The following is a 15,157-nucleotide window of genomic DNA, read 5'->3' as shown; positions in this document are numbered from 1 at the left end:
CAACTTTGCAAGATACAAGACGCCTATTCGAGAAGACGATGATTCAGATCCCCGTCCGGATATCCATATCACGGTTTTCCGTCATTTCCGTAAACAGCTTTAGGCAAATAATGCGTAATTTATCTGAAAAGAGCCCAGTGTAGTACTTCTCAATGCGATCCAATGATCTATCTCTAATGATCTCGTCGTCGACAGGACGTTAAAACTCAGAACTTCGCCACGCATCAGCAAGTACATCTACGAAAATGACATCACTAGAAATCCCAGAATCTTATCCCCAGCTATAATTCAGCTCCGACTACAAGATGTTAAGCGTGATCTGGAGAGGTGGACACGGCCTAGCGACTGGGACTTACTGGGACCTAAATCAGGCACTCCTCCGGACCAAGAAACACCCTCGAGTAATTGAAGATGTACGACTTTTTGTCGTTCCATTTCAGTAGACCATGACAACAAAGTATCTATGACACTTGATTGGCGCTTACGTAGGAGGTCTTTACTCACATTTGGTTTACATGATGCTTCTAAATCCTTGATGCAATGTGTTTTCTCATTAATCTGGGCCGTAAGAACGAAGGACTCATTGTAGATTGCCTGGCTTTTCCAGATGACATGGCACTGATTGCTGATTCTCTTGAAACGGCAACAATGTAGGTAAACTTCCTCAGAAAACCTGCAGCATAAGTGCGTCTTCAAGTGTCGCTGGAGAAAACAAAGTTCTTCACCAACATCAAAGAAGCTAACAGAGAGATGTTACTAGACCAGGGAAACATCAAAAGGACTGAAGTTTAAGTATCTCGGCGAATGGATTGAAGTCAACTTATCTCAAAAAACGTCATTATCCATGAGAGTCAACAACTTGTAGCTAGCTTATCGACTGACTATGAACACCTACAACAAAAAATGCCCGTCACGTAACCTGAAACTTAAGCACTACCCATGTCATACGACCAGAAGCCCTGTATGCTATGGAATATCTTTCGACGAACCGGAGAGGTCTGATGGAGATATAGGAAGTCAGAGAGTGGAGAATCCTGAGGAAGAGCTTAAGCTCGGTAGAAGGAGGTGGGTAATTCAGAAGGCGACGTAACTCGGAGTTCTACGAGCATATCGAGAGGCTCTCTGACTGCGCAAGAAAAAGAAGGGTAGCTTTCTATAGCCATGTTGCAAGATTGCCCTCAAACAGATTGACCAACCGTCTGTTCACCTTCTGCCAAAACAAGAAGATTCGCACCACTTTGCTGACAGAAACTGAAACGGACTTTAAAGAGTATAACTGATCTCCAGAGCAGACAGTCTTTGAGACGTACCCTGAAGAAAGCCCGAGAATTTCAGGAAAAGGTACCCCGTGGACAGAAGAAAGGAAGAAGTTACTTCGGCAGCGGATGCTACAGTACTGGGCAAAAATCAAAGCCCAACAATTGAACAAGCGTGGTCCAAAGTAGGCCCATTCGAAACAAGAAGAAAAAGAAAGGCCATCATTGTCCGTTTAGTGCCAATTGCAATTTTGCAGGCCCTGGATCTGGTCTGTGCCACAGCACCGAAGTTCACATCAAGAAACTACAACGACTTTAAAACAAGGTAATAGTGTGCATATGACACGTACAAAGAAATTTTACAGCCCGCTTTCTCTACGATTAGGTAAGGAAGAGCAAGTATTAGACGATTCCAAAATACGCCCGGAAACTTGACAGTAAAGCCAGGACGTCCCATAATTCCATAATACACCCATCAAAAAAAGTTTTCATCACTTCGGTTCCGATAATTCCGGAACCTGAACAGAAAATTGGAGTAGAGATAATATATGTGAACATCATTTCCGCCCTTTTTTTTTTCTTCATGAAAACCAAACATTGCATATTGTACCACCATGCAGCGAGACCTTCAGAGGTGGTGGTCCAGATTGCTGTACATACCGATAACTATAGGACCCAGTAGCACGTCCTCTTGCATTGATGCATGCCTCTACTTGTGATGGCATACTATCCATAAGCTCATCAAGGCACTGGTGGTCCAGATTGTCCCACTCCTCAACGGCGATTCGGCGCAGGTCCCTCAGGGTGGTTGGTGGGTCACGTCATCCATAAACAGTCCTTTCCAGTCTCTCCCAGGCATGTTCGATAGGGTTCATGTCTGGAGAATATGCTGGCCACTCGTGTCGAGCAGCGATGTCGTTGTCCTGAATGAAGCCATTCACAAGATGTCCATGATGGGGCCGCGAATTGTCGTCCATGAAGACTAATGCCTTGCCAATACGCTGCCGATATGGTTGCAGTATCGGTCGGAGGATGGCATTCACGTATCGTACAGCCGTTACGGCGCCTTCCATGACCACCAGCGGCTTACGTCGGCCCCTCTCATATTGCCACCCCAAAACAGCAGCGAACCTCCACCTTGCACAGTATGTCTAAGGCGTTCAGCCTGACCGGATTGCCTCCAAACACGTCTCCAACGATTGTCTGGTTGAGGGCATATGCAACACTCATCGATGAAGAGAACGCGATGCCAATCCTGAGCGGTCCATTCGGCATGTTTTTAGACCCATCTGTACCGCGCTGTATGGTGTCGTGGTTGCAAAGATGGACCTCGCCATGGACGTCGGGAGTGAAGTTGCGCATCATCCAGCCTCTTGCGCACCTTTTGAGTAGTAACAACGTCGTGTGGCTGCACGAAAAGCATTAGTCAACATGGTGGCTGTGCCGTCAGGGTTCTTCCGACCCATAATCCGCAGTAGCCATAGTAGCTGTTGGGCGGCCTGAGCGAGTCATGTCATCAACAGTTCCTGTCTCTCTGTATCTTCTCAATTTCCGAACAACATCGCTTTGGTACACTCCCAGACGCCTGGGCACTTCCCTTGTTGAGAGCCCTTCCCGGCACAAAGTAACAATGCGGACGCGATCGAACAGCGGTATTGACCGTCTAGGCATGGTTGAACTACAGGCAACACGAGCCGTGTACCTCCTTTCTGGAGGAATGACGAACTGATCGGCTGTCCGACTCCCTCCGTCTAATAAGCGCTGCTCATGCGTGGTTGTTTACATCTTTGGGCGAGTTTAGTGACATCTTTGAACTATCAAAGGGACTGTGTCATCAAGGCTAAGGGTGGGCCAACACCATACTGAATTCCAGCATTACCGATAGAGGGCGCGACGAACTTTTAAGTCTTTCTAGCCAGGTGTCAGGATACTTTTGATCAAATAGTGTATCTAAATGGAAATAAAAGGACACGAGAGATCTCTCTTGTGCTTATAGATATCATTTATTATGAAACGAAGTGAATTATCAGCTACGAAAACTAAAACTATGATTGATTTTAACGCTCATAATAAATCTGTAAGAAATTGTTAAATGGTGATCCATGACCTTGTTGGTACATGTTGATCACAAATGCAACTTGGAAAAAAAAAACTGTGTGTGCCTCATCTTATATTTACTATGGCGTGTCGTGTAGACAAAAAGTGCCCGCTTAGTTAAAATAATTAGAAAGGAATTTTAGATCAAAATATGTATAGCTTTAGATGGATAGCAACGATGGTTCTGTAACTAGTGAAATTTTCTCTGCTGAATTTTCATATCCGCATTCTGTGCCACTTCGAGATTAATGGAAAGTTTACAATTATAGGTCTTGAAATGCAATTATTCGTGTCTGTGTATGTGAAATTCGTCGAGTGTGAACACGTAGGTTTAGTAAACATGTAACATTAGGAATACCAACATAGGTCTAATTCGTACAGAAATTACATCATTTACATCATGAAAGTACGCGTTTGTGTAATATTGCAAAATTTAGTTAGAGAACGAACTATTTTTGTCTCTTGCTTTCGTTGCAGGTTTTTCTCTAAAAAAAAAAAAAAGCGTATAAAGCTAAAACAGCACTTAATGAAACTGGTGCACAGTTAATGAGACCGTGAACGGGCACCCCCGCCCCCACCCCCTCCCCATCTTATTTTAGAGACTGTTTAACTTTTCTGTCCTTTCACATTCGACAAAAGCCAATGTTTTATGTACCAGAACAGATTCTGGTAAAAGAGATTCAGGCATAAGTATCTCAATTGCGTTCATACCTATTCTCATGTAGATTCATAGGATTTTGTACCTTGTTACACGATGGTTTTGGCAAGCGGGCAGCTAGAGGTTACCGCATTTCACACTCCTGAAATGAAATGCCATGGTATGGGTTTTTAATTAAAATAAGTTCTTCGGTTAACTGATGTAAATAAAATAAGCATATACTATTTCGCTTTTAAATAGTGTATTTTTTACGTTGTTTCAGTTCCCTGCGACCGAACTGCACGTTGGAGGAACAAGACGTATTAGCACGAGTTGTATGAGATAGCTTCGTCCGTAAAGGATTTGACAGTGTATGGAAGGAAGGTAAGAGAGAGAGATATATACACATATTTTGCTCGCATAAACTAATATACACCAAACTTCTGAGAAACTAACTCCATTCCTGGAGAGCCATGCGATCGACTGTATGCCGTAGTAACTACAGACAGTTTCGTCATAGTAAAAGATTTATTATCAGTACTGCAAAAATACGATACTTCCCATTTTGCCAAATACTATCACGTACGCCTCCATAAAGTCTTAGAGTGAGCAATGGCACCTCTTTCCAACTTAGACGATAATATAAATAGTCCTTCACATCATTGAGACATGTGTGGTGCTTCAGCACCAGTCTACGACAGCATACAGGAAATGATCATCATCCGTAAAACGTTTAGCAAGCAGATATTGAAAAAATAAAATAGTCTGAAAGCTCCAGGCCGACATTGCACGGAACATAGTAACATGTCTCTCCGTTAAATTACGTATGACTATCTGTTCACCCATTGGGAAACAGTAGCTCTGGCCGAACTCATACAACATTTCCTACAGACAACGACAATAATGTCCTGAAACGCCCGGGACGTGTTATTTTCCTACTGCAAAAACAGAGTACACCGCCTGTGACGTCGCTTCCACTATTGCAGTGTTTTACTCCTCCCACAGTCGGATCAGAGGCGCTGATTGCGTTAGTCACGCCCTTCTAATTACTGAACACAGAAAGCGAAAGGCTGTCAGCCTCAAAACAGCTGGGTATGTTCTGTGCACAAACTTACCTTACTTCACGAATGACACATGAACAAATGATGCTAAATTACTTATCAAACTCTGTATTCAGAGTATTGATGAAAAAGAAACATTTCCATCGTAGTAGACTTTTTAAACAATTATTTGTGAATGAATGACGATGCAAAGTTACTTGACGTAATGATGTGATACGTACTCTTTTTGCGGTATTCTGTGTTGCAATCGAAAAGAATTTTCTCAGATTGACAACCGCGTTTCATATTTTCATTAAAAGTTGCCTGCCATCAAAAATTTCCCTGTTGGACTTCCAATCGAAGCAGGTCAATTTCGGATTTTTCTCGTCACTTCCATCAGCGGAGAACTCCAACCAGAAATAAAAAATTTTACGGATGTGTGTATCTTTTTTAGAATTTTGTTGTACATTCTGCTGTGCTGAAACTTTAGTACAGAGCTTTATTATAAAAACCGCAAACGATTAAGCTTACTCTCAAATGCCTGCATGTCGTTAGAATTTGATCAAGAGAAATGAGTATCGGATATATTACGAGGGTAATCCCAAAAGTAAGGTCTCCTATTTTTTTGTAAGTACAGAACTCTATTTGTGTGGCAGTTGGTCACAATGTTATGAAGAGTGCTTCACGCTTTGTGTGTAAACATGCGCACGCCGCGCTGAGGCGCTCAGTCTTGGCTTGGCAGCCGTTGAGAATGGAGCTGCAGTTGGATGTTACTGCCAAGTGCGAATTGCGCGCAGTTATTCGTTGGTTGAACACAAAGGGCACTGCGCCGATTGAAATCCATCGCCAATTGACGGAAGTGAATGGTGAGTCGTGCATTGATGTCAAAAATGTTTGTAAGTGGTGTAGAGAGTTTGCAGCTGGTCGGACCGAAATTCACGACGAACAAAGGAGCGGGAGAACGTCAATTTCTAAGGAGACAGTGTTGAAGGTTGAGCAAAGCATGCGTGAAGATCGGCGGATCACCCTGGATGATCTCTACACATTGGTTCCTCAGGTTTCCCGAAGCACCGCCCACAGAATTTTAACGGAAACACTGAACTACCGGAAGGTGTACGCAAGATGAGTGCCATGCATGCTGACTGAGGACCACATGCGGCAACGCGTTGATGCTTCCCGCGCATTCCTTCACCGCCTCACAGCCGAACAGGACAACTTTCTGGACTCACTTGTCACGGGTGACGAAACCTGGGCATACCACTTTACACCTGAGACCAAGTAACAATCACGCCAGTGGCGGCATCCTCCTTCGCCAAAGCCGCGGGAATCCAAACACAGTCTGCCGGTAAAGTCATGACAACCGTTTTTTTGGGATCGGAAAGGGGTATTATTGGTCGACTTTATGCCCACTGGGACCACAATTAAAGCTGACACGTACTGTGAGACTCTGAAAAAACTCAAACGGACAATTCAGAACCGGAGAAGAGGAATGTTGATCAAGGGCGTACACATTTTCCATGACAACGCTCGCCCACACATCGCTCGGCAAACTGTTGCTCTCCTGCAACAGTTTCAGTGGAACGTAATCACCTGCCCACCCTATAGTTCTGACTTTGCGCCCAGTGACTATCACGTTTCCTAAGTTAAAAGAACATTTGGCCGGCAAGCGATTCAGCTCCGACGACGAGTTGAAAAAATAGGTTCAAAACTTTCTGAACAGCATGGCGGTGAGCTGGTATGACATGGGCATAAAAAACTGCCAAAGCGTCTACAAAAATGCATCGACAGAAATGGTGATTATGACGAAAATAGCTAAATGTTCAAGCTGTAAACTGATGTAAACCATTGTGGAAATAAACAGGTCTATGTACTTATAAAAAATAGGATACCTTACTTTCGGGATTACCCTCGTATGTAACGCTCGGTCTGAGTATCTACGGAAGCCGTGGACGTTTCTGAAACAAATATGATTATTTTTTGTGTGGCACGAAAACCATGTAATTACGTAGCTAGAGTATTTATGGTGAGAAAGATTGTTGGCGTGACGTATATTCTAGAATTAATGCAACCTTTACCCATTATATGAAACGTGTATTCGAGGAAGTAGAGTACTGGCCATAAAAATTGCTACATCACGAAGATGACGTGCTACAGACGCGAAATTTAACTTACGGGAAGAAGATACTGTGGTATGCAAATGATTAGCTTTTCAGAGCATTCACACAAGGTTGGCGCCGGTGGCGACACCTACAACGTGCTGACATGAGGAAAGTTTCCAACCGATTTCTCATACACAAACAGCAGTTGACCGGCGTTGCCTGGTGAAACGTTGTTGTGATGCCTCGTGTAAGGAGGAGAAATGTGTACCATCACGTTTCCGTCTTTGATAAAGGTCGGATTGTAGCCTATCGCGATTGCGGTTTATCGTACCGCGACATTGCTGCTCGCGTTGGTCGAGATCCAATGACTGTTAGCAGAATATGGAATCGGTGGGTTCAGGAGGGTAATACGGAACGCCGTGCTGGATCCCAACGGCCTCGAATCACTAGCAGTCGAGATGAGAGGCATCTTATCCGTATGGCTGTAACGGATCGTGCAGCCACGTCTCGATCCCTGAGTCAACAGATGGGGACCATTTGCAAGACAACAGCCATCTGCACGAACAGTTCTACGACGTTTGCAGCAGCACGGACTATCAGCTCGGAGACCATGGCTGCGGTTATCCCTGACGCTGCATCACAGACAGGAGCGCCTGCGATGGTGTACTCAACGACGAACCTGGTGCACGAATGGGAAAACGTCATTTTTTCGGATGAATCCAGGTTCTGTTTACAGCATCATGATGGTCGCATCCGTGTTTGGCAACATTACGGTGAACGCACATTGGAAGCGTGTATTTGTCATCGCCATACTGGCGTATCACCCGGCGTGATGGTATGGAGTGCCATTGGTTACATGTCTCGGTCACCTCTTGTTCGCATTGACGGTACTTTGAACAGTGGACGGTACATTTCAGATGTGTTACGACCCGTGGCTCTACCCTTAATTCGATCCCTGCGAAACCCTACATGTCAGCAGGATAATGCACGACCGCATGTTGCAGGTCCTGTACGGGCCTTTCTGGATACAGAAAATGTTCGACTGCTGCCCTGGCCAGCACATTCTCCAGATCTCTCACCAATTGAAAACGCCTGGTCGATGGCGGCCGAGCAATTGGCTCGTCACAATACGCCAGTCACTACTCTTGATGAACTGTGGTATCGTGTTGGAGCTGCATGGGCAGATGTGCGTGTACACGCCATCCAAGCTCTGTTTGACTCAATGCCCAGGAAGACCGTTATTACGGCCAGAGGTGATTGTTCTGGGTACTGATTTCCCAATATCTGTGCACCCAAATTGCGTGAAAATGTAATCACATGTCAGTTCTAGTATAATATATTTGTGCAATGAATATCCGCTTATCATCTGGATTTCTTCTTGGTGTAGCAATTTTAATGGTCAGTAGTGTATATCCTTTCGCTTTTACTGGATCGTTGCCTATCAGTATTTTGCGAGAGCTTCTTCCCGATGAGTAGCTTTAGTCTAAATTTTACTCTCCATTCTTCCAGACATACGTGTGCACTTAGACGCTTTTGAACCACTTAGTGAGCTCTTCGTTGTTGCCTACATTGCCTTCGTTTACAACTGCTGCGTAAACAGCAGTGACGTTTTTCATTCCACGAACACCTGCGTTCAGGTAGCTTTTCTTGTACTTCGAGTACCATAAAAATGTCACTCTAATACAAGTGTAGAGAAAACTCTGGGACTCACATCGTTAAAATTTCGACTGTAATATTGTTGCGGCACTTAAATGTTGTAGGCATACAAAAAAGTTTTGCTTTTAAGATGCTAGTTCCTAAGTGCCCTTACTTAACGGGAAACAAGTTTGTGTGTAGTACGCTATTTCTCCGTCCGCCGTATGTCATGTGTATCTGTTGGGATGTTTCTGTAATGTTTCTAAGCTCCGTGTTTTTTTAGGGTATGGAAGGGAGGGATGGGGGAGGTTCAAGTTTTATGTCTAGTCGACATCATTAGAGATGGTGCAGTAGCTCAGTTGAAATGGATGGGTGGAGGGAGGCTCGTAACATTCGCCCAGAACAGACTGTTATAGTATATCTAATTCGGAATATGATATGAAACTCAGCGAAAAACATACACTCCTGGAAATTGAAATAAGAACACCGTGAATTCATTGTCCCAGGAAGGGGAAACTTTATTGACACATTCCTGGGGTCAGATACATCACATGATCACACTGACAGAACCACAGGCACATAGACACAGGCAACAGAGCATGCACAATGTCGGCACTAGTACAGTGTATATCCACCTTTCGCAGCAATGCAGGCTGCTATTCTCCCATGGAGACGATCGTAGAGATGCTGGATGTAGTCCTGTGGAACGGCTTGCCATGCCATTTCCACCTGGCGCCTCAGTTGACCCAGCGTTCGTGCTGGACGAGCAGACCGCGTGAGACGACGCTTCATCCAGTCCCAAACATGCTCAATGGGGTACAGATCCGGAGATCTTGCTGGCCAGGGTAGTTGACTTACACCTTCTAGAGCACGTTGGGTGGCACGGGATACATGCGGACGTGCATTGTCCTGTTGGAACAGCAAGTTCCCTTGCCAGTCAAGGAATGGTAGAACGATGGGTTCGATGACGGTTTGGATGTACCGTGCACTATTCAGTGTCCCATCGACGATCACCAGTGGTGTACGGCCAGTGTAGGAGATCGCTCCCCACACCATGATGAGGGGGGTGTTGGCCCTGTGTGCCTCGGTCGTATGCAGTCCTGATTGTGGCGCTCACCTGCACGGCGCCAAACACGCATACGACCATCATTGGCACCAAGGCAGAAGCGACTCTCGTCGCTGAAGACGACACGTCTCCATTCGTCGCTCCATTCACGCCTCTCGCGACACCACTGGAGGCGGGCTGCACGATGTTGGGGCGTGAGCGGAAGACGGCCTAACGGTGTGCGGGACCGTAGCCCAGCTTCATGGAGACGGTTGCGAATGGTCCTCGCCGATACCCCAGGAGCAATAGTGTCCCTAATTTGCTGGGAAGTGGCGGTGCGGTCCCCTACGGCACTGCGTAGGATCCTACGGTCTTGGCATGCATCCGTGCGTCGCTGCGGTCCGGTCCCAGGTCGACGGGCACGTGCACCTTCCGCCGACCACTGGCGACAACATCGATGTACTGTGGAGACCTCACGCCCCACGTGTTGCGCAATTCGGCGGTACGTCCACCCGGCCTCCCGCATGCCCACTATACGCCCTCGCTCAAAGTCCGTCAACTGCACACACGGTTCACGTCCACGCTGTCGCGGCATACTACCAGTGTTAAAGACTACGATGGAGCTCCGTATGCCACGGCAAACTGGCTGACACTGACGGCGGCGGTGCACAAATGCTGCGCAGCTAGCGCCATTCGACGGCCAACACCGCGGTTCCTGGTGTGTCCGCTGTGCCGTGCGTGTGATCATTGCTTTTACAGCCCTCTCGCAGTGTCCGGAGCAAGTATGGTGGGTCTGACACACCGGTGTCAATGTGTTCTTTTTTCCATTTCCAGGAGTGTATTTACAGATGTTAACGATCTTTTCAGTCGTTATGTAGGTGACCTGGACATTTTATTTAATCTTTCACAAACAGGCTAGATGCCCCTAGAGACATTGCTGTTTGGACGCGCTGGGAAGTAGTCCATTGTCAAGTGGTGCCTGACCCCTCTCAAAATTCACAATGCTTATTTTCGAAGGTAACTTTTCGAGTAGCTGTATTCTCCAAAAGCTCAAAACCATGCTCTGCGATCAAAAGACATTTTTGTAAGTCAGAAAATCGTCACGTTATCAAAATTCTGCCTCGACGGCACTGATGAACACCGTTTGAACCGCAGCCTGCGCCTACCGGCTTAGCTCAAAACGAGTACCCCAACTATCGAAGTACATAGTCCAAACAGTTGCTTGGAACACCAGGTTCTCAGACTGCTTCAGGCTTGATTCACCTTGTGTTACGCTTAATCTCAGCGATGGTGTCAAAGCGTGAGTACAGTCAGGGAACGAACCACAACGCTACTTAAAATAAGAGTCGACTACAAATTCAACATACATTTTGCTTCACATCTACATCTACATCTACATTGATACTCCGCAAGCCACCCAACGGTGTGTGGCGGAGGACACTTTACGTGCCACTGTCATTACCTCCCTTTCCTGTTCCAGTCGCGTATGGTTCGCGGGAAGAACGACTGTCTGAAAGCCTCCGTGCGCGCTCTAATCTCTCTAATTTTACATTCGTGATCTCCTCGGGAGGTATAAGTAGGGGGAAGTAATATATTCGATACCTCATCCAGAAACGCACCCTCTCGAAACCTGGCGAGCAAGCTACACCGCGATGCAGAGCGCCTCTCTTGCAGAGTCTGCCACTTGAGTTTATTAAACATCTCCGTAACGCTATCACGGTTACCAAATAACCCGGTGACGAAACGCGCCGCTCTTCTTTGGATCTTCTCTATCTCCTCCGTCAACCCGACCTGGTACGGATCCCACACTGATGAGCAATACTCAAGTATAGGTCGAACGAGTGTTTTGTAAGCCACCTCCTTTGTTGATGGACTACATTTTCTAAGCACTCTCCCAATGAATCTCAACCTGGTACCCGCCTTACCAACAATTAATTTTATATGATCATTCCACTTCAAATCGTTCCGTAGGCATACTCCCAGATATTTTACAGAAGTAACTGCTACCAGTGTTTGTTCCGCTATCATGTAATCATACAATAAAGGATCCTTCTTTCTATGTATTCGCAATACATTACATTTGTCTATGTTAAGGGTCAGTTGCCACTCCCTGCACCAAGTGCCTATCCGCTGCAGATCTTCCTGTATTTCACTACAATTTTCTAATGCAGCAACTTCTCTGTATACTACAGCATCATCCGCGAAAAGCCGCATGGAACTTCCGACACTATCTACTAAGTCATTTATATATATTGTGAAAAGCAATGGTCCCATAACACTCCCCTGTGGCACGCCAGAGGTTACTTTAACGTCTGTAGACGTCTCTCCATTGATAACAACATGCTGTGTTCTGTTTGCTAAAAACTCTTCAATCCAGCCACACAGCTGGTCTGATATTCCGCAAGCTCTTACTTTGTTTATGAGGCGACAGTGCGGAACTGTATCGAACGCCTTCCGGAAGTCAAGAAAAATAGCATCTACCTGGGAGCCTGTATCTAATATTTTCTGGGTCTCATGAACAAATAAGGCGAGTTGGGTCTCACACGATCGCTGTTTCCGGAATCCATGTTGATTCCTACATAGTAGATTCTGGGTTTCCAGAAATGACATGATACGCGAGCAAAAAACATGTTCTAAAATTCTACAAGAGATCGACGTAAGAGATACAGGTCTATAGTTTTGCGCATCTGCTCGACGACCCTTCTTGAAGACCGGGACTATCTGTGCTCTTTTCCAATCATTTGGAACCCTCCGTTCCTCTAGAGACTTGCGGTACACGGCTGTTAGAAGGGGGGCAAGTTCTTTCGCGTACTCTGTGTAGAATCGAATTGGTATCCCGTCAGGTCCAGTGGACTTTCCTCTATTGAGTGATTCCAGTTGCTTTTCTATTCCTTGGACACTTATTTCGATGTCAGCCATTTTTTCGTTTGTGCGAGGATTTAGAGAAGGAACTGCAGTGCGGTCTTCCTCTGTGAAACAGCTTTGGAAAAAGGTGTTTAGTATTTCAGCTTTACGCGTGTCATCCTCTGTTTCAATGCCATCATCATCCCGTAGTGTCTGGATATGCTGTTTCGAGCCACTTACTGATTTAACGTAAGACCAGAACTTCCTAGGATTTTCTGTCAAGTCGGTACATAGAATTTTACTTTCGAATTCAATGAACGCTTCACGCATAGCCCTCCTTACGCTAACTTTGACATCGTTTAGCTTCTGTTTGTCTGAGAGGTTTTGGCTGCGTTTAAACTTGGAGTGGAGCTCTCTTTGCTTTCGCAGTAGTTTCCTAACTTTGTTGTTGTACCACGGTGGGTTTTTCCCGTCCCTCACAGTTTTACTCGGCACGTACCTGTCTAAAACGCATTTTACGATTGCCTTGAACTTTTTCCATAAACACTCAACATTGTCAGTGTCGGAGCAGAAATTTTCGTTTTGATCTGTTAGGTAGTCTGAAATCTGCCTTCTATTACTCTTGCTAAACAGATAAACCTTCCTCCCTTTTTTTATATTCCTATTAACTTCCATATTCAGGGATGCTGCAACGGCCTTATGATCACTGATTCCCTGTTCTGTACATACAGAGTCGAAAGTTCATAGAGACTTTTACGAGAGACTTACGCGTGTAATTAATATGAAAGCACCGAAATGAGCGGCAAAAGTGCTGTTACTATAGAGAAACATTAGTTAAGGATCCGCCTGTTAATGCTTGCCGACAAGGGAAAAAAAAGAAAAAAAGAAATCATGAAACATACATGAATGTAGAAATCAGGCATTAAACTGAGGATTCTGTACAGTTATAAAACACGGTCTGTAGAACGTTTGAGATTACCTTAGAGGCAGGTTAGAGGCGCCTGTACTCTGGAAACTGTAGTAATTGCTAGTTACCGTCGTGATTCTGATGTGACTAATTGTCGCTACCAGAGAAGCAACAAGATTCTAAGCGGTTTTTCTTGACTTAACCGTTAGCCTCCCATGAACTTCTGAGGCCTTAGGCACTCAGGTAATCTGTGGCAACATGGCGCCTAAGCTGTAGGTCCATGTGGCCTGGAGGCTGACTGTACTTACGGCGGAAGACACTTGTTGTCTCAACAAGATTAATCAGTAAAATGAGAGCGACCGCTAATGTTGGATGCTATTTAAAACCTTTGGCAGTAAGCAAAGGTATCCTTAGGCATGGCCAAGGGAACTTTGGTAGGACCCTCTTGGTCTCGATATATTACGATGGTGCACAAGTTCATAAAGGTATTGTTTTGCATTTTGGTATTCCGTTTGCTATGAGTTTATTTGTCGATTGCCATTTTTTATTTGTAGTGCCCTGTTGCTATTTGAATTAATATATTTTCATTTGGAGATAGTGAGTGGAGCTGTGGACGCTAGAAAATGAAGTGCCAAGTGGAGAAATCGGAGTATTTCCGACGTATTCTTCTGTTTGAGTTCAGTAGAGGGGTGACAGCAGCGGCGGCAGCCTGAAACATTTGCGATGTGTATGGGGATAACGCCGTTGGACAGAGCACGGCAAGAAAATAGTTTTCTCTGTGTAAGGAGGATCTTGTTAACATTCGTGTCTCTCCATGTTAAGGAAGACCTTCGGGGTTTGGTGAAGATCGTTTAAGCTCATAAATCCACAATGATGGACGTCACTGTACTTGAGAACTGGCAAATGTGATGAACTTTTATCATTCCTCCATCGCACGACATTTGCTTGCAACGGGGAAGGTTTAAAAATCGGGTCTATGGGTACCTTATGCTCTAAGTTAAAATAACAAAACTCAGTGGGTAACCATATGTGCATCTCTGCTTGCCCGTCACCAATTGGCTCATGAACAACGCCGATCATTCCTATGCTGTTTCATTACTAGTGGCTAGAAATTGTCTCTTCATGCTACCATAACGAAAAGAAAGGGATGGTTGTGTACGAAGACCTGCACGCATCGACAAAAGATGTTATACATCTGATGGAACAGCGACGGTGTGATATACTATGAATTACTTCCCCCAGGTGTAATGTCACTGCTGACATTATTTTAATTGTCCAAAACAAAGACGTCATGCAAATGCAGTCCAAGAACAACGACCAGGAAGACTGCGTGAAGTGACGCTACTCCACGATAACGCCCGCCTGCATTCTGCTGGACTGACGAAAAACACTGTAGGATTTGAGTTGGAACCGCACGGGTCTATACAGGTCCGTGGCTGCTAAATGTAATTTATCTGAAATGATGGGAAACAGCTGAACAACACCCACCTTATCACCTGCTCTTGCGTCCTCAGATTTTCATCTTTTCCGCTTTCTATCGAACAACCTTCACGGTACTTCCTTTACAGATGAAACTGCGCCTCGAACATGGCTCACC

The 15,157-nt window shown here is 45.3% G+C and overlaps 1 long non-coding RNA gene across 1 annotated transcript in view; it reads left to right on the top strand.

Annotated features, from left to right (window-relative positions):
- The window catches only part of LOC126419341 (uncharacterized), a 510,993-nt gene that overhangs the window by 170,028 nt on the left and 325,808 nt on the right, over positions 1-15,157 (top strand). The window contains exon 3 of the long non-coding RNA XR_007575991.1: positions 4,274-4,374. This is a non-coding gene — a long non-coding RNA (uncharacterized LOC126419341). The remainder of the gene's footprint in view (positions 1-4,273; positions 4,375-15,157) is intronic.

Source organism: Schistocerca serialis, chromosome 9, assembly GCF_023864345.2.
Source record: "Schistocerca serialis cubense isolate TAMUIC-IGC-003099 chromosome 9, iqSchSeri2.2, whole genome shotgun sequence".
NCBI classification, from domain to species: Eukaryota; Metazoa; Arthropoda; class Insecta; order Orthoptera; family Acrididae; genus Schistocerca; species Schistocerca serialis.
This window is presented reverse-complemented; position numbering and strand designations above follow the sequence as displayed.